We start from the raw sequence: 18,933 nt of genomic DNA, 5'->3' as shown, positions 1-18,933 counted from the left end.
CGGCCTCCGGGCGCGGCTGAGCTTTTCCCGGGAACGTCAGCCAGAGCAGCCGGCTGGGAAAGGGGGAGCGGCGCGGAGGGGAAAAGGGGCGGCTGCAGGGCAGCCCAAAGCCCCCGTCCCGGGGAAGGAACGATCCGGGATCGCGGAAGAACGGCGCCACTTCCAAGGCTGCCCCGCCTTTTATTGGGGGGCCAATCCCGCGGGCTCCGGCGGAGGAGGGGCGGCCTAGGAAGAAGCCCCCGCCCGCGAAGGCGCCCTGGCGTAGCTCCTCAACGGCGCTCGAGGAAGGCGGCCCGGGAAGCCTCCCCGTCTCCTCCGCCTTTCCCGGCGGCCGCAGGTGAGCAGGCGCCCCCCGAGGATCGGGCCCCCGGAGTCCACCGCTCACGCAGCCCCCGCCGAACACAAGAAGTGGAGTCTGGGAAATGCAGTTTTCCGAGGCGAGCGGGGAGAGAGAGAGCCCCTCGCTAAGGAACTACATTTCCCACAATGCCCCAAGTGCAGCCCCGAAGGTGGCTGGGGCACAAATCAGTGGAGGGCGACGGGTCGGAGGACGCCCTCGACCCCTCCGCGCTGCGCCGAAGCATCCTGGGAGTTGAAGTCCAAGCTTCAGGAGCGTGTCGGGCAGCGGCCGCCGCCGCGTTGCGCAAGCTGCTCTCGGAGGTCACCCCCGAGGACCCCCGCCCCGCCCGTCCCGCCCTCCTCTCGCCCGTCCCGAAGCCAGCCGGTTGCCGCCTTCCTCTTCTCGTCCGCTCCGGAGCGAGCCCCTTGGCGGGTGGCGTAGCAGCCGGGCCCTCCACGGCCGTCCAGGACGGTCCCGCCCCTCGGGAAGCCCGTGAAACCGAACCGCCACAGCTGAGCCCTCGCTCGTCAACGGCCCGCAGCCCGGCGGGCGCTCGCGGTCTCGGGGCCGTAACGGGGAGCCCCTCCCTTCGGGGGCTGCCTGGCTCTCCCCGCGGAGGCCCCCTTTCGCCCAGCGCCGAGGAAGGAAAGGCCGCCGCGCAGGCACTTCGGGCACCAGGTGGCGACTAAAGCAAGGAAACGGCTCGCCTGCCTGGCTCAGCTGAGCGTCCCCGGCCTCCTCTCCGCCGGGCCCGTCCCTTTGGCCCGTTGGGGCGCGGGCGGGAGGGTCTCCGCTTGGCGAGGGGGCGCTGTCGCCCAGCAAACCGCTGCCCGCTTGACTTTGCCTCAGTCTGTTCCCCAAGAACTGGAAACACGCCCCCGCACGCACCTGTGTTGCTGCTGCTGCTGCCGCTGCTTCCAGCCAGATGCGCCCCCCCGCGTGCCCCCTACTCCCAGGGCCTGTCCAATGCAGGGATGAGCTTTGGGAGGTGGGCGAGGCTGTCCCAGGGAGCCTTTGCTGGGCCCAGCCTGGCTTCACCTGCAGGTGGTGGGCAAAGCAGTGAGTTTCTCAGGCATCACTTCGGCCACCTTCCCTCTGTTCCTGGGGTGTCGTTTTTGGAAGGTTCTGACCTCCTGGCAGGTTGTGGCTAGAATCTGAAGGTGAGGAAAGGGCTTCTGTGGAACCCCTTCAAGCAAAGCTTGCCAAATGCCAACTGGCCTACGACCCCAGGAAAGAAGACTGAAGACGGTCTCCATGGGTCCTGCGGTGGCTCTGGGGCAACAGCCGGGTGGGGCAGAGGGGCTGCCCCAGAGCTACCTGAAGACCAACCAGGACAGTCTGAGAAACCAAACCCAGTGGTGCCCAAGGGCCACTCTCCCAAGACCCATGGGCGGAGGGTTGTCTGAGCTTTAGTTCCCCCCCCCCAATAACTGGGGGCCAGCCTCTGCCCATCCTCTTCCTCAGCCCTCATCATCTGCTCATTAATATCCCCTCCCCCAGCCAGCTGGTCATAATGAGATGCTAACTGGATTTTCTGTAATATTGGGTCAGAGAAGGCCAGGAAGCAAGGCTGCAGTCAGCGTTTTGTTATGATCAATCAATAACCTATTTATTTTCCAACACTCCTATTAACCCCGGCCAGCCAATCCCCATTTCAATTTGAAAAGGCTTTGCAGGACACTCTGCTGAGTGGACAAGTCAGGCTGTGAAGGCAGTGGGCCTGATCCTGAAGGTGGCCTGTGCCTGGAGCCCTCTCTCTGGGGGAGGGGCAGGCAACATCTGTTAACTCTGCACCTTTCTGCCTTTGCTGGGTGGCAGCAGAAAACCCTCTTTGCAACTTGGGGTGCTCTGGGTCCCTCCTCAGTCCACCCTGCGTGCGTGAAGAAGGCCTGGAGTTCAGTATTGCAGGAGGGAACCAGATCAGAGGTGGGATTCAGCAGGTTCTAACCAGTTTCGGAGAACCAGTAGCAGAATTTGTTTGAGTAGTTTGGAGAACCGGCAAAGACCCCCTCTGACTGGGGATTTTACAGTCTCCTTCCCCTGCCACGCCCACCAAGCCACGCCCACAGAACCAGTAGTGACAAAAATGGAATCCCCCCCCACTGAACCAGACGGTCAGCAGGAGAGTCGGGACTGAGCAGGGCTGGCCTGACTATGCCTCTGCAATGGGGGATAAGCGCTGTGATTGGCTGAGGACCCTGCCCTCACTCTGCCAATCACAGCCATCCTCAAAATGGGAGGGGGGGGTGTCACTTCCTGGGCTCCAGCCTGCTCTGAGTTCCCTCCCCACAAATGGCCAAGCCGGAAAAGAGGCTGGCCCAGCTCGGCCCCTTGTGCCAGTCCTGTCCTCGGGCTGCAGGGTGGACCCAGACTGGGGTCGGGTGCCAGTTCCGACCAGATGATGTTGGACCAGGCACCACCTCTGGCCTCGGCCCCCAGGAGGAAAGGAGGGCTGGAGCTGGTGGGCATCGGAGGTGGGTTGGCCAGGTGAGTCATGGGGGTCTCTGGCCCTCTGGAAGGGCCACTCTGGTCCTCACGCTCTCTTGCTCTCTTGATGAGGGGGAGGCTGATTGGCTGTGACCTGCTTCAAATCAAGTCACTGATTTGATCTATTTTGACACTTCAAATTGATCCAGAAAATTGTTTTGATTTGATTTTCCAACTCAATGCAGGGGGAAAAAAGAGGCTTTTTGTGCATGGGATTTGATTTGATTTAACAATTTGACTCAATTCAGAGATTTGATCGAATTGGCTTCAAATTGAATCTCTGGATTAAACCTCGGCCCAGCCCTATCAATGCCCATTTTTACAATTATTACTGATTCTCTGCGTAAGGGAGCGTCTTTAAATGTATTAGCTAGCGGCGTTTCTGATTCCCTGTTCTAGAGGGTGAGGTGATGTTCATCGCGAGGCCTGGGGAGTGGGCTCCTCTGACATGGGCCCCCTTCCCCCTCCCTTCCCTTGGGCCCCAGGGAGACGGGCAAGCCCCAGCTCCCCACCTTGTCTTCCCTTCGCCCCATAAACAGAAATCCTTTTATCGCAGCATCTCTTTGGTCGGCTTGCTCTTTGATTTAAGCTGCCTCCCTCCTGTTTTCATCAGACTGAAGCTCTCTATCTCCCGCCATTTATCTCGCCCCCCCACCTCCCCAGTCTCTCCTCTCATTTCTTTGGCCCTGATCAATATGCTGGTTGGCTGGCCGGCCGCCTGGAGGCTGCAGCCCCCCGCGGCTGTAGTTTTTCTTGTGCACATTTCTCTTAAGCTTCCATCTCTACTTGTTCTTTTTCTCATTAGGGCTTTGCACGAGGCTGGTTGTATTTCTTCCAGGCCTGTTTTGCAGCTGCTCTCTGGGTCTCTGGCCCTTCTCAAGAACAAGACTTTTAAAAGTTTCATTTAACTCAAGAGGGCTCTAGAGCCTCTTCAGTGGAGATGGGAAGAAGTAAACAGCACGACATTTTGATTTTCCAGGGGGAAAGGGGGAGACCCTTGGCATCCTTCTCAGCCACTTTTTTTCTCAAGCAAAAATAGGCCATGCAGAAAATTATTTTTTAAAATTCTCTTTGGTTTGTTTGCTTTTTCTCCCAAAATAATAAATTTAGAGAGACAAACAGAGCATTGTTGAACAAGGTTAGATTCCTTTCCCCCTACAAAGAAGAGACACGTTCTGGGTTGTTTAGGCCTTCAGGCGCAGGAAGGTAAGAGCAGCAAATCTGGCGCGCGTTTGCTCAACAAAGAGGCACAAGGTGTGTTCATACAGCAGATTTTTTTTTGGGGGGGCGGGGGGAGGATCTGGTCTGGTGCTGGGCTGAAGCCACTGCCAATCCTTCCATGGGCCAGGACCCTGCCTGCTCCACTGCCTGGCCCCTCCTGGCAGAAAGCAGCCGCCTCCAACCCGCCTGGACGCAGAGGCCTTTTGATGTGGACAAGCCTCTCTTCTGTGCCACAGGAGGGAGGGAGGGAGGGAGGGAGAAGCCCCTCAGCTGTTGATGAAATTCAATCTCACCTCCAGCCTGATTATGATAATTTGCAATGTGCCGAGAAAAAGTGAATTATTATTAAATGCAAATAAAGTTAAATAATGCTGTTTGGGAGCCGCTCAGAGTGACAGAAAAGTCATAAATTAGAAGGGGAGATGTGAGCGGTGCATGACGCATGGCAGGAGGAGCAGTTGAGCCTCACTTAAGGCCTAGCCGCATCAAGGCTGCGTGGCTCCTGCCTGGCCAGAGAGGCTCTGCATCTCCTCCGGGCCCGGCTGGGCCAAGCAACTTGGGCAGCATGATACCCGCCTGCCTGCCCTCTCGCATTGGAGACCCACAACAATGGGTGTTGATGCAAAATGTGGGCTAGTGAAGGATTTCTCCAATGTTTTTATGAAACAAAAAGTAGACCTGTTTTCTGACTTCTCTCAGCATATAATTTCTGAATAGCCATCACAATTTTTATCAACAAAGCCGTATTCAGGATTTTTTCAAGGGAGGTAAGTAAATAAAGCATAGAAAATATTACATTCCATGCAATTACCAGGTTTGGAATCTGGGTGACATTTTAATTTCAGCCGTCCAGCCCCCTCCCTCTCTTGCATTTCTTAAAACAACTGAATGTGGGGGGGGGGGGGCTCCTGGCTATGCTCACCCCTAAAGGCCTCCAGGGAGATGTGTGGGGCAGCCTCTCTCTCGCCCCCTCTGGGCCTCCTGAGGAGCAGGATCTCTGAGGCTCCCTTGTCAAAGTGCCTCTGCATTCTGGAATGGTCCTGTCCCTAAGAGGCCACGGAGGTTGTTTTGCAATCTCCTATCCTACCAAATCCCCCAGCGAGTCCTCGGTTATGTCCCATTTTGTTAAAGCACCATTGAACTATAGCCTATTGATTTAGATTTCACAGACAATTGAAATTTAAATTGACTCCAAATTGAATGCCTCCATGCACTGCTTTTGGGTGACAGCAATACCTGCCTGAAGGGAGGGAGGCCGGGATATTGGGGGCGTTTTGAAGAAGCTGCTGCAGGATTGAAGAGGGCAGGTCTTGCTGCAACGCTGGAGCTGAACGAGGCAGCACTATTCATTCTCCCACCTTTTCTGTTTCTTTGTGTTTCCCTTCGCTGGTTAAACGGGCCCTGCAGCTTTGATTTCACCAGCCTGCTTGACCAGAACAATGGGGGTTCCCTGCCAAGAAGCGCAGGTGGCCGGTTCCTCTGTGAAGCCCTTGCTTGCTGCTGCTGGTGGCTCCAACCCTCTGAGAGTGCCTTTTGGGGGTGCTCCAAGGAACAGAGTTGCTGCCAAAAGAGACAGTCCAGGGAGCCCCAGGTCTGGCTGGGGGCATAGGTGGGCTCTGTCCATGCTCTGAAAGGAGGTGGCCTGCAGCTGGGGTGATGCCTCTCTCTCACCCATTCCGGCACAGGAAGAAAGTTGTAGACACTCTTCTGAAGTGGGGAAATATCGGGGTGGGGAGTCAGAGCAGGCCAGAGGACCCGGGCCTGTAATTCACCCCTGCTGAAGGTGGCTGGGGAGATGGGGGGGAGGGGGGAGCCTCCACCGAGAGGAAGGAAGGAAGGGCTAGGCAAGACGGGAGTCCGAGTGCCCTTGGCAGAAGAGGGAGGAAGGCATTTGGGGATGTCACACACGCTTCTTCCAAGGCTTTGACTGAGGAGGGCAATGGGGCAGAAGCCCAGCAGCACCGAGCTCAGGACCTTGGAGAGCTCCAGGGGGCTCCAGAACTCTTGGACAAGTGTCCATCTTGGCTGAGATGGATCACGAGGAAAGAACACTAAATTGGACATACAGTAGGAAAGCGTCCAGGAAGGGGGAATCCTTCTGGTTGACAGAATGCAACTGGAACCACTCTGGTTCTTAGGGAGATTCTCCCTGTGGGGTGAGGCCTCCCCCAAATGCCCTGCCAGAGAAGAAGGCATTGCCCAGGAGAAGCGAGGCTCACTTATGCGGAGCTTCCCGCAAGAATGTTAGAAAAATGGAGCGGGAAAAGAGGCCACCTGCTCTCTAAAAAAGATCCCATTTTACGGTAATTCATTCATAAGAGCAAAATGGAAAAGCTGCAGATAACTTCTTGATATCAACATGGTGACAACATGTGTGAAGACTTAACTAACAAATTCATTGGGAAGAATTGTTTAAAAAGTCAAGTCTGTCTAGATCACAATTGAGGCATAATAGATCTGTGATTAATTTAAATCACAATATTTATTGTAATTGGTTTATATTATTCTTGATACCCAACTAGGATCTATCAACAGAGTCTGCCCTAGGCAAAATAGAACCCACCGGCCAGGGGGATGCTTCTAAGCACAACCAAGGGCTGCCCATCCTATGGAGAGGTGGTGGGATTCCCTGCTTCCCATTCTGGCCTCACCGGCCTCAGCTGAGACTTTCGTGTGTGTGTGTGTGTGGAAATCCTGTGCTAGTGCTGGAGCCAAGGGGCACCTCCCACCTCATCACCTCTGGAGGTGTCTCCCCTTCTCGAGAGGAGGAGAACCTCAGGGGAGCTGGAGCCCGTTCGCCTGAGCCACGTCACAGGAGTCAGCAGAGAGCCCGGGGATTCCCGTCGAACGCCAAGAGCCCAGCCAGAAGCTCCCGGGCCAAAGGCTGCTCTTCCTTTGATGCCCACTGGGCCCCAGAGATGGGGAGGCTGGGGGTTGGCCCACTGACACCGCGGGAGCAGCACCTCCAGCGATGTCCTCTCTAGTGTGGCCTTGCCACAGCACAGGCGCTTCCTCCAAAGCCAGGGAAACCTCGCGGGGTGGGGAGGGGGTCAAAACAATGGAATCACCAATCACCCCCCTCCCCGCCAATGGCCGCCTCCCCTCGTGGCTCAGGATGGGCCTTCTCTGGTGAGCAGGGCAGAAGTCTCCACAAAGGAGACCCAGCAGTTCCTGCCTCCTCCAGGAGGGGCAGCAGGATTGATCAGGGCAGCTGCCCCAATGCCACACTGGTGGTTTGGGGGAATAATTACCCCCCCTTTTCTAATCCCTTTAATCTCCATCCTGCCCCTAAACCAGGAGGGTATATTTTCTTTACATCCCAACGGCCTTCCAGTTGGTTTGACTTCCCCTTTGCAGTCCAACCCCCGTGTTGATGCTAGAGGTGATCTGTTGTGCAGCCTGCACATCTTGTCTGCCAGAGGTGGTCTGCCTTGCCATAGGGGTGGGGGTGGGGTGGGGAGTCCAGCCAATGGGAGAGCGGGCTCTTCTTTTCCTCATGAAGCCCACCTGCTTTCCAGACGCTCATGGCAGCTCCGTCCTTCAAGGAAGGCCTCCTGGATCTCTCCAAGGGCAGCCGGGGACTCCGCAGATGGGCACCATCCTTTCATCAAACGAGCATCTTAAGATGTCATGACGCTCATCCTGTTCAGCTGTATTTCACCTGCCTCCTAATCTAAACACAATTCAGTGTGTATTTTGAGCATGCATTATGCACGACAACAGAGATATTGTGCCATAAATGTGCCGTTCCTCCCTGGTTAAAAATTGCCAAAGGATTCTCCAGCAATTGAAACAATTCAACTGTCTCAGCCATTACTGTAAATAGTGGAATCGTAAAAAGATGCAATGAAGAAACCTGGCTTTCAAATTAATATTTTATGTAAAAATATGACATATTTGCATTCAGAATGCCACTTCATTTCAGCCCCCCCTCCCTGGAATTTCTACCCTCCAGAGTCACAGTTGCTGGAGGAAAACTTTTTCCATGAAGAAATTGGTTCATATCTGCAACAGTATTTCAAAATAATGGCATCTCTAAAGGACTAAATTCCTTCTGGCTGGACAACTCGCCAGATGCCCAGAAATTGCCAGAGGCCAGATCTAAACCAGTTTCCGCCAGGGAGCATGGCAGCTCCCCTCTCCGTTTGCGCTGAGCCTTGGAGCACCATCGGAGCAGCTCTGCCTGGGCCAACACCGGGCCAGGAAGCCCCAGTGGCTAGGGAGCAGCCCACCGAAAGGCCGCGGGTCCCTGGGTGACCCAGCCGGGGGCCTTTGCCTCTGCCCAGGAGCCCTTCCTTGTCATTGCAGCCCCTCCAGTGGTGGAAAGCTTGGGTCTCACACTCCTCCAAATCCTGTGTGTCCCCCCTCCCCGAACCCCACTAAATGATTTTTCTTTCCACTATTGCAAAGGCATTATTGCTTCTCTCTCTCTCTCTCTCTCTCTCTCTCCCCCCTATAAAAACCAAATCTTGCTTTATGCAGGGATGCAAAAATTATTACACGTAATTAGAGTCATTTTGATTCCGATCTCGGCTTGGGCCTGACATATTTTGCATACTTTGCTGGCATATAACAAGCCTGCTCATAAAAATGCAGTCAGCTTGCAAGCTCCGTGCGGCTGGGGGAGATCGGAGGTTGTCTAAACGGGCGTAAAAACTGCCTCTGCTTGGGAGGGGGAGGGGCACGACATGGTGTAAATTTATTTTGCCTCATTAGGGAGAAAAGCAGAAGCGAAGCTCCGCATCCCAATCAGGCTGCACTTCCTTCAGGGCAAGCACACCTCACGCCCTCCTCAGCAGAGACTGGGGACGCTTCTCTCTCGTCTTGGGCTCCCCACGGGTGGCCGAGGGGAGGAAGGGGCCACAGGCTTCATGGAGCTGCTCTGCCAGCATGCAGGGTACAGGATTGGCCAACGCTGGCCCTCTGCCAGCCTGAGCAGTTGAGGGCATCTCCCCGGAAGGCACCCAGTGTCTCCATTGCAGCCAAGATCAGCTGAAAAGGAGTTGGCCTGGCCGCCATCTTGGCTAAGGCTAATATGGGGAACAGCCCCGGCTGGCCTGCAGCTCCTCCTCTTTTGCCAAGGTTGAAAGTGAAGTTCCAGGTTCCGGAATGGGTTGACCAGGAAGGAGGCTTTGGCTGGGGAGGGGGCTTTCTGGGGCTCCTTCTCTCCCGTTATTTTCCAAGGAGGAGGAGGAGGAGGAGGAGAAGGAAGGGTGCCAGGACCAGGGCAGGGAGATGCTCAGATCAGGGTTGCGAGTTCAGCTTCGAGTGGGACTGGCATCATTTGTCTGCTTTCCTCACCAGCCCTGATCTCCCCTCTGTTGACCTGGGCCAGGAGGTTGTAGGAAGGGGGAAGGCCGTGGCATCGCCCATTTTAAGTGCTCCTTTTGCCACTCTGAGCTTCCTTTCTGGATTCCCAGGAGACAGATCTGCCTGTAACTCCCCGTTGGGATCTTGTGGAGATTTCCTTCTACACCAGGGGCTTCTGTGAGTCCAAAGGGCCCTTTTCCATTTCTCTTGCTTGAAAATGGCATTTTGTGAGAATCAATCTTTTTCTTTTTAACCATAAGATGGATTGCCTGGAGCCAGAAATGAAGGTGATGGGAGAAGAGGGGATGATGGATTGTAGACCAAAGGAAGGAGGACATTTTCCTAGAGGGACAAACCTGCTTTTCAAATGGCATTTTCCTCCCATTCGGGGTCAAATTTGCATGGCCTGGCTTTGAGGCTGAGAAGGCGCTCGGGAGAAGAAGTGCTGAGGCTTGGAGGGAGCGGAGCAGCGGAGCACAGCAGTAGCCATCGCACTTAGGTTTATATACTACTTCACAGGGCTTTTTACAGTCCCCTTGAAGCAGTTTACAGAGTCAGCCTCTTGCCCCCATTTTACCGACCTTGGAAGGACGGAAGGCTGAGTAAACCTGCAGCCTGGTAAGATTCGATCGGCCAAATCACAGGCAGGCAACAGTCAGCAGAAGGAGCTTGCAGTACTGCACTCCAACCACTGCGCCACCACGGCTCCTTAGCGAATGATGGAGACTGTCCTGGTTGTTCTCGAGCAAAGGCCTGGGCTCCAATGCCCACCGCATACCACCCCAAGGCGGAAACCCACCGGGAGAGGCTAAGCAGGTGGACCCGAAGGTTGGGCGGAAGGGAACCTTGTCCAGTGGCCGGGGGGGGTGAGTGGTCCATGGGCTGCCAGGTGGCATGCAGACGGCCTGAGGACATGCAGCCAGGCCATTGTTTGGCTGCAGAATCTGCCAGGTGGAACTACGGAGCTGGGCTTGAGGTGCTTCCCTTGCCTGGTTAGCCTGATTTACGGAATGTGGCAGCAGGCTGGGCATCCTTTTAGCAGGCCGCTGCTTGCTCCTTGGCTTCCAACACCAGCCACCCCGCATCACCCAGCCAGGGAAGTGAGTGGGCCCTCTCCATGCACGGGAAGTGCCCCTCAACCCCAGCAGTAGGCCAGCAGGGGAGGGGAGGCCTCAGGGGGCCTCTGACCCTGGGCTCTGGCCCAGCCAGAGTGGTGGGCCTTGGCCAAAAGGCTGCCAGCATCAGACAAACACCATAACTCGGGCTCTGTTCCGAATCCAGAATCCAGATACGGAGCCTGGTCTCTATGGAGCCTCCACTGGCAGCACCAGTCTAGCTGCTGCGCTCTCAAACTACCAATTCTGATCTGATGTAACTGCCTCGCCTGCCTCTAATTCGCTTGCAAAGGAGCCGTTTCCCCCAGAAAATGCTGGGCATCGGTCGGGCGAGCTCCGTTCTTGAGCAACTGACCTTAGTGGTCCAAACCGCAGTCAAGGCAAAGGAAAAACACGTCTGAAGGGTCTGTTTTCCAGTGCAAAGAGGAAACCGAGGAATCGTCAGGCAGCGGGGCTGAGTTGTCCCAAGCCTTTGGGCAGTCAGGGAACTGCATCCCTGGTTGAATTTCTACCAGCCAGGCAGCTGAGAAGGAAGTTCCCAGGAGGAGATGAAAGGAAAGAGAGAAAGAGAGAGAGAAAGCGGTACAGACCCCTGAGCAGCCAACTGAGTCCAGACGCCAATTTTGCAAATCCCGATGGCTGCGGGTGAGACTGGAGGCTGGCGCTTTGCCTTCAGCCAGGCCAGGGTTCTTCCAGCAATTAGCCTGCCTTCTGATCCTTCCCCCGCCAAGGCTGCCCTTCAGTTCTGGAGAACTTTTCCTTGCACTGCCAGGGTTAACAAGCAAGGCAAAGGCCTGAGCCACCCGGGGACCAGCCAGAGACCTTCTTTCGGTTCTGCTCCAGCCTCAGCAGCCAGGCCCGCTGTCCTGGGCGGGGCAGGTGGGCAGGCCTGGCCCCTGGGAGCATTGCAAGGCTGCTCCCACCTCTCTCCCCCCAAGCCTCCGGCCTCTCTGTTGTGGGGGCTCTGCTGCTCTCCTGCGGGCTCCTGGCAGCCGGTGGCTCTGCAGGCTCCCCAAACCTTTGGTGGGACATGGCGCCAATGGGCATCCAGCCCTTTCCTCCCTGCTCCCAGGCCTTCTGGGGCAGCCCTTCCCCGCCTTTGCAAACCCTCTGGCTGAAGAGAGGCCCAAGGGAGGAGATTGTCACAGAAGCCGACAGCTGGACTGAGCGGGGTTTTCAAAAGCAATAGCCCCGAGCCCTGGCTTCCTGCTCCTCCTCCTCCTCTCTTTGGCCTGCCCGAAATGACCTGCCTTCAGAGCAAACCACCCCCTCCCACCGAAGACCTGTGCTGACCCCTCCCCAACCCAAGACAGAGCTCCCCACAAGGCCTCTGGGAGAACCAGGGGGCTCAGTCCCTGGGTAGCTCTATCTAGCACAGCTGAAAAAAGAATTTATTCCTTCTTTGTGAGATTATTTTTAAAGGATGGCACTCGGGAAGCTTTAAAAATGAAATTATAGCATGCAATAAAGAAGACACATATAACCCAGGCATGTATTCCAATTATCCAACAACAGTAATGTTCCAAGTTCATAAACAAACATCACGGATTAACCCTTCTCTTCACAGAAGAAAGAGAGACTCCCTCCATTCCACGGAAGGGCTGGTTCTCTGGAGGAGCTCCCTTCACCAGGGCAACCTGGGCAGGCCTCACCCCCAGATGCTCATGCCCCTTGAGTGCCCCACCCCCGTTCCTTCCGCCCCCCAGGAAACCCCAGGCAGGCCCTGAAGCTTCGGTGCGGTTTTTTTCTTCATGTCCAGCAGATGCCAAAAGGGCTCAGGCACTGGGCAGCTCCGAGCCTGGGTTGTGCCCAAGCAACAGAAGGCCTGCAGCCGCCTGGTTGCCAAGTTGCCTGGCCCAGCCCAGCGCCAGGGCCAGGGAGGGGCAAGAAAGGGGCAGGAATGGTTCGCCCCTCCCCAAAGGATCCCAAGGTTTGAAACCCACTGGGCCAAGCCAACACCTGGGAAGCCTGCTCTGTGCCTGGGTGGGTCAGCTTCGCCCTTAAGCTCCCGACCGCTGCTCTTCGGCCCGACTTTCCTGCGTTTTGGGCAAAGTGCAAAGTGCCAAATCCAACTGGTTGCAGATTTCAATGGGGAGAGAGCTGTCCCATTAGTGCAAACTGGATCTCGCCCCCCCCCCCGCCCCCGCCCCAGGATCCTATCCCCAGCTTCAATCCCTCTCTTTAAAGTTCTTGGGAAATATATGCTTAATTATATTTGCATATGAAAAATTGGGTCTAATTAGTGTGATTGATTATTATTTTAACCTTGAAGACATTTTGAATATCTGTCCCCCTAAGAGCAAAAGTATCGCTAATAAATCAAGGGTTTGGTCTATTGAGCTGCTTTATGAAATATATTTTATTAATGTACCAGAATGTATTGAATCTGAAACAAGTCAAACAACAGCTCATTTATTAAACCATTTAAATGTCAGCTTTATACAGGCATAATATTACAGAAAATATGTTCCTGTGAAAGACATATGCAGGCCAAGCAGATTCAAAATATTAGTTATTTCACTCAAATATATGAAGGAAATAAAAATTCAATTATGTAATTTATGGCACTAAATAAATTTATATCGGCTAACATAACTGTTTTGAATTAGCAAGTGCACTTTCCTAGCGAAGTCAAGAGACTCTGCATCGCAGCTGCCACTTGATCAAGACCCGAGGAAGGCAAAGGTTTCTACGCCCAGAGACCCTCCTCATGCCAGGCTGGCCTCACTGGAGGAGGCACCGCTTGGCTTCTGCCGGCTGATCTGCCCCTTGTGTGTCTGCTGGCATTTCTGCCTTCGCTAAAAAGCAGGAGAGCCTCACATCCGGTTCAAGCTGATCAGCAGAGGAAGAGGAGGAGGAGGAGTGTGCAAGAAGGCTGCTGATCAGGACCCTTTAATTGCAGGAAAAGGACTCAGGTCTTGGACTGGAAGGAGCCTCTCCCCAACCTCTCCCAGGGCCCGCCGTTCGGTTGAACCAGCCAAGAGCCAAGGTGGAGTTGTGCCAAATTGGCAGGAAGTGGGAGGTTGCCCCGCAGTGATGGAGGAGTTCCAGGTGAGGGTCCAGAAATGCCACCCTCCGTTAAGGAGGGGGCTGAAATTTGCTGCGTGCAGCCTGAGGATGCCTTCCTGCCTTGGAGAGCGGGGTGGGGGGGCTTGGGCAGCAGAAGGGCAGCAAGAGGGGAAGGAGGAGGAGGAGGAGGAACAGAGGATGCTAAGCTTTGGCCAGAGGTGAGGGCGGGGAAGTAGCTGGCAGAGGTTGAACCCTCTCCGTTGGACACCGGCTGCTCAAGGGCAGAGAAGCCTCAGAAGGTCTGCAGGGGAGAGAAAGAAGCCCCTGCAAAGGAAGAGACGAGGAGGAAGCTCTCCAGCAGGGCCTGGCCAGGGCAGAAGCTGTGCCAGGGTGGGAAGGGGCTGGCTCCCTCCCCTGCCTTCTCTCCGGCCCTCGTCCTGCAATTTCCTGCCTTCCCCGGAGAAGAGGGATGGCAACGGCTGCAGCACCATGGGAACCCTTTCTGGAGCTGAGGTGCTTCAGGCCTGAGGGATGGAGGGGGGGGGTTCCCCCCAATTTGGAGCCCCTCTGTGGCAGAGGCCTTATCACTTTTATTCATGTAATAGAGATGAAGTCGCCCGGCCTTTCTGGCGCATCAATCTAGAGATTTATTAACCAATTTAAAATACTATTGTCTTTCACTTCAGAGGGAGATTGAGGTGTGTTGTCGGAGGAATATAAAGCTACAATCAGCAAGGCGCTCTCTGCCAGACGCCACTACCTGGAACTCAATAGATATTCATGAACCCGCCCGTCTTTAGTGAAGGAAATAACTTAATGCCGACAGAGTCGATGGAATAATGGCCGCTTCCTGGCTGACTTGCAGCCCTCAGAAAATGAGATTGCACCTGCCTTCATTTTTCTTGTCTTTCCCGAGTTTCTTGCAGCAGAATGCGCCAGCAAGGGGGATGCGCCCTGCATTCCGAATGAGATGCTCTCCTGGCGGGCAACTCCCCTTCCTCTCCTTCTGGCCAGGGGGGCGTCCTTGCTCGCTTGGGTTTGGAGGCGGCAGAAGGTGATCCCCGGTCTTTCAGCCCCTTCCCTCCTCTGGGGCTGCCCCCCCCTCCCCTCCCCCAGCTTCTGCACAGACACCTCCAGCGGGTTTTGCCCGGGAAGGTTCTCGGGCTCTGGGGGGAGAAGCCGAACCCCCCAGCAGTCTGACAAGAGCCAACAAAACTTGGGGACAAAGATTTGCAGCTTGTAGCCCCGAGTGAGACTTAGCTGGGCCACCTGCGAGAGACTCAGGTGGCGGCACATTTCCTAAACAGGCCACAGAGAGGACAAACGCCCGCGGGCTGACAAATGGGGCGAGGGAGTTCCCTCAGAGAGGCCCCCTGGCTCAGGGGCTTCCCCTCCCTCTGCCAATCGGTGCTTCCCTTCCGGGACGTCTCTGGTGCTACAGAAGGCCAACCAGGGCAGGCAGGGGAAAATGGAGGTGGGGGGAGAATATGGGTGGGGTGTTGAACTCCTGTGCTGGCAGGGCCCTAGCAGGGTGGGGAGAAGAGAAGCACCGCATTGCTATGGTAACTGAATCCGTTAAAATCTTCCTGCTCCTTTGCATGAGGAGGGGGGGGGAGGGGAGGGAGGAATTCACCTGAGCAAAATTGGCTGATTAAATTAATAGCTATGGATGACTGGGGCTTTATTTCAAAAGAGCTATTTTTAAAAAAGATCTGCATAATTTTAATTACACATCACTCTACAGTATTTTTAATGAAGCGGGGCTGACTACAAGGGCAGGTGCTCTTAATGAATGCTTCAGCCGAAAACAGCCCAAGAAGGGGGGGAGGGCCCCAGGGTGCCCCCCGCCACCCCATCCATTAGCCTGAGCAAAGGTTGGCAAGGTTGGTGGGACTGCCAGCCCCTCCCCGGAAGTCCTGGCTCGAGTCCCAGACGAGCATGGTGGCTGGGGGAGAAGAGACGCAGCTCTTCCGAAATAGGAGGGTGGCCCCTTTCCTCGGACTCTTGGAAGACGAGAGAAGACCCCCCCCGACACACACCCCCGCAGTCCTTTTCCCACTGGCCTCTTCACTGCCATTCCTCCCGTGGCTTCTTTCGGGAGCCCTTGCCAGTCCCTGGAAATCCCGGAGGAGGAGCCGAGTGGGTCTCTCCAGCCGGCCCCCGGGCCTTTGCCTTCAGACTGACCCAGATGACTGACCCCTTATTTATCCCGGTCAGATTTGCCAGCACTGGGGAGGCCTAAAACCTTCCAGACTATGCCTGTGTGGGAGGGGGTGGGGCTGGGAAGGTCTAGCTTCCTCTTTGCCCCCTCCCCCCAAGCCTTAGGCGGAGTTTTGTTTGTGGTTCCCTGTTGGCCTCGTGCGCCAGTTGCTGTTCAAACACCCCAGAAATGATGGCAAACGTGTTTTAAAATTTTGTGACAGTCCATGCACAAATCACCAATTACAGGTTCCCCAACCGCCCACTAACAAGATAAGTTATAACAGCTCCAAACGAGACATTATTGTTTATCATGTCAGCGGCCCGTAGATTAAGGGCTCCCTGGGTGTGCCTTGGCAGCCCCACACCAACCCCAGCCTCTCTCTGGGTGGGATCTGTGGGGGGGAGGGGGAGGAGGAGGAGGAGGGAGGGTCTAATTAGCTCGCCATTGCAGAGGGGAAGCCCCTCCCTCCCCCCCCCTTTCCTTCCTTCCCTTTCTCACCAGCACACCTTGGCACTAGGAGACACGGTTTCAGCAGGCCTCCTGGAAGATTGCCACTTTCCTCTTCCTCTTAGCAGCAGATCCACCCGGCCAGTTAACCCAGAGCCCCAGGAGACCCCCTTCAATCCTGGGAGTGGGTGAGCCTCGTGGCCTGGACACTAGCTGAACTTCACTGAGCCTGCCTTGCTCTGAGCACCACCAGAGCCCTTCCCTTGTGCATGTCGGGTCTTTCTGTCTGCCTCCCCCCGCCCCCCATTGCTGCCCTGGCTCTATCACACCTAAAACGATGCCAACCCACCTCCAAGCTCTGCACAGCAGCTGGCACTCCAGGGCATGAATTCATAATTCAACCTGCAGCAGGAAGAAGAGTTTGCCCCCTCTGCTGAGCTTGGCACTTTCCCCCCTCCGCGGGGCAACAGTCGCAGGGAGAGCGGTGGACAGCCCTGGGTGGGCCCAGCAGCTTGAAAATATGGCAGTCCCCAGAAAAAAAGCCTCGTGCAATTGCGGCACAATGTTGTTGGTGCCAAGTTCTCTGCTTATCTTGGATGCGCTCTCCTGACAAACGAACTGAGGATGAAAACTAAACACACACTCCCTGAGGGCCAGGTTTAAATTTCCTCTGTTTCTTCTCACTTTTACACCCGAGTGTTCACTTTAGCTTAAAAAATGCTTCATCTGCTCACTGTCTCCTGGTCAAAGTGCATTTGTAATCACACAATTATCCTCCTGCTAAATTAATATATTAAAATGTTCAAACATTTGTTCCAGTAATTAAAGAGATATTGGAGAAAACATTGTGTGTACAGACACACACACACTGCATGGCCCCCAGATTATGCCAACCTTTCACCTTTTTCAAACTGCTACTCAGATGGTGCAAAAATGGTTAGTTAATTGGATGTTTCCTGTTCCTGTGGAACCATCGACCTGTCAGGAGGGAGAAGCCCAAAGTTGATGCTGAGCCCTGTGCCGTTTCCTTAATTAAATGCCTCTCCCTCCCTCCCAGCTCCTTTCCATATTCATCCCTGAAATCTACAAAAGATTGTTTGCGATGTTGATCAAGGTCCTTCTCTGACCTTGAGAGCAATTCTAGCTGCAGCAGAGAAAGAGGCGCTTCCCCAGAGCCCTCCTCTTCTGTCACCCTCTTGCAGGTGGGTGATTTGACCCCAGAGGAGATGCTGGCTGCTCCAGCTCGCTCCAGCCTCCCAAGGGACAGGAAGCTCTTGGGGGGGGCGGGAAACAGCCCCTTTATAGAGGGCATCATTTATCTGGCCCCCAGTCAGACGCCGGAGTCAGAGCTCTTCCCTCTAAGCCTCTGCAGCATCCTGGGCTTCTTCGCCTTCTCAAGTGCATTTCGCTTGCTGAACCATTTATTTCTGCCATTGCTGCAAACTACTCCTCAGTTAGTGACCGTCATCTGGCAGGGAAGCTGGCAGGCTCAGAGGGCCAGGTCGCTCGGGATCAGGACCTCGGAGAGCTCCTCCAAGCAGCCTGAACTCCAAAGCTCCTGGCCAGGTGGACCCTGTGGTGGCCAGAGAGAATGGTGCACGCAGGGTGAGGACCAGGCACTGCGGGCCTGCTTGGGAGCCCTCGGGTAGCTCCTAGGCCGCTTCTGGTTGGGAGGGAGGCTTCCCATTCGGGGGCTGGAGAGTGGGTAGCCGTTCTGCCTTAGCGGGGGGACGGGACAGGGATGCGTCATAGCCTTGCACAGAAACGTGCCATGGAACTAGGCTGAAACTGAGACATGGATCCATCTCACAAGGCTCTTCTCTGTCCCACTGTAGAAACGCTTGAGGAATCAGCCCAGAGTGTGCACACATGTGCATGCACAAACATACACCTCTTCCTCTATGTGTGTTGCGTGCGTGCATAGGAGCAAACCAGAAATGACTGGGAGAAGAGGAATAGTGGGTAATTCATAAGAGAAGCAAATAATAATTTTCAGGTAATTAATGGGCCAGGAAAGTGTGTAAGATAGTGCCAAAGTAGAAATAATTATTGGGAGTGATTAATGGGGCAGCCATCCATAATTCTGCTAGTGAAGCAGTCCTTTCCCTCGCTGGCTCCCTCCCACCGAACATCTCCGTCTTCACTGGCTAATTTGATCGAAGAACTAATTTGATAGAGATAAATTTCTAGATAAATGAGCTTCATATTTATAAGATGGATGCAATCTCTTCCAGAAACCAAGGCGAAAAGCTCTCTGGAGTCCCCCGAGTATTGGGAAGGTGAAGACCCTCTCTTCCATATTGCTGCTTGGACCTCAACTCTTAACTGGTCCTGAAGACCCAGCATTTAGAGCCTGTCATCCATCCATGATGCAAAAGTGTCTCTGGATGAATTGGGGGACAGGTTGTGCCCCATTCCAGACCACCGATATGTTGCCCAGAGTCAAAGGTGCCAGCCAGCTCTCCCCCCTCCTGCAAAACGGCAGCTTGTCATCATTGGCATGTGATGATTGGAACAGGGCTGGTTATCATTTAAGAACATGGTTTGGTATCCATTTTAAATTCATCTTTCCCAACAGATAGGACATAATGAGAGTCAATTTTGAGAGTACCCAATTTTGAGAGTATCAAATGTTTCCAAACTTTTTTTTTTTTTGGAAGAAGAAGAAGAAGAAGAGGAGGAGGAGGAGGAAGAGGAAGAGGAAGAGGAAGAGGAAGAGGAAGAAGAAGAAGAAGAAGAAGAAGAAGAAGAAGAAGAAGAAGAAGAAGAAGAAGAAGAAGAAGAAGAAGAAATAATAATAA

The 18,933-nt window shown here is 54.6% G+C and overlaps 1 long non-coding RNA gene across 1 annotated transcript; it reads left to right on the top strand.

Moving 5' to 3' along the window:
• Positions 1–198: 198 nt before the first annotated feature.
• On the top strand, positions 199–14,382 carry LOC148124612 (uncharacterized). The gene is made up of 3 exons (XR_015739580.1): positions 199–337; positions 13,376–13,524; positions 14,169–14,382. It is a non-coding gene; the product is annotated as an uncharacterized LOC148124612 (long non-coding RNA).
• The last annotated feature ends 4,551 nt before the right edge of the window (positions 14,383–18,933 follow it).

Source organism: Pseudonaja textilis, chromosome 15 (assembly GCF_049901715.1).
Source record: "Pseudonaja textilis isolate UNSWEBS1 chromosome 15, rPseTex1.2, whole genome shotgun sequence".
In the NCBI taxonomy this organism is placed as follows: domain Eukaryota; kingdom Metazoa; phylum Chordata; class Lepidosauria; order Squamata; family Elapidae; genus Pseudonaja; species Pseudonaja textilis.
This window is presented reverse-complemented; position numbering and strand designations above follow the sequence as displayed.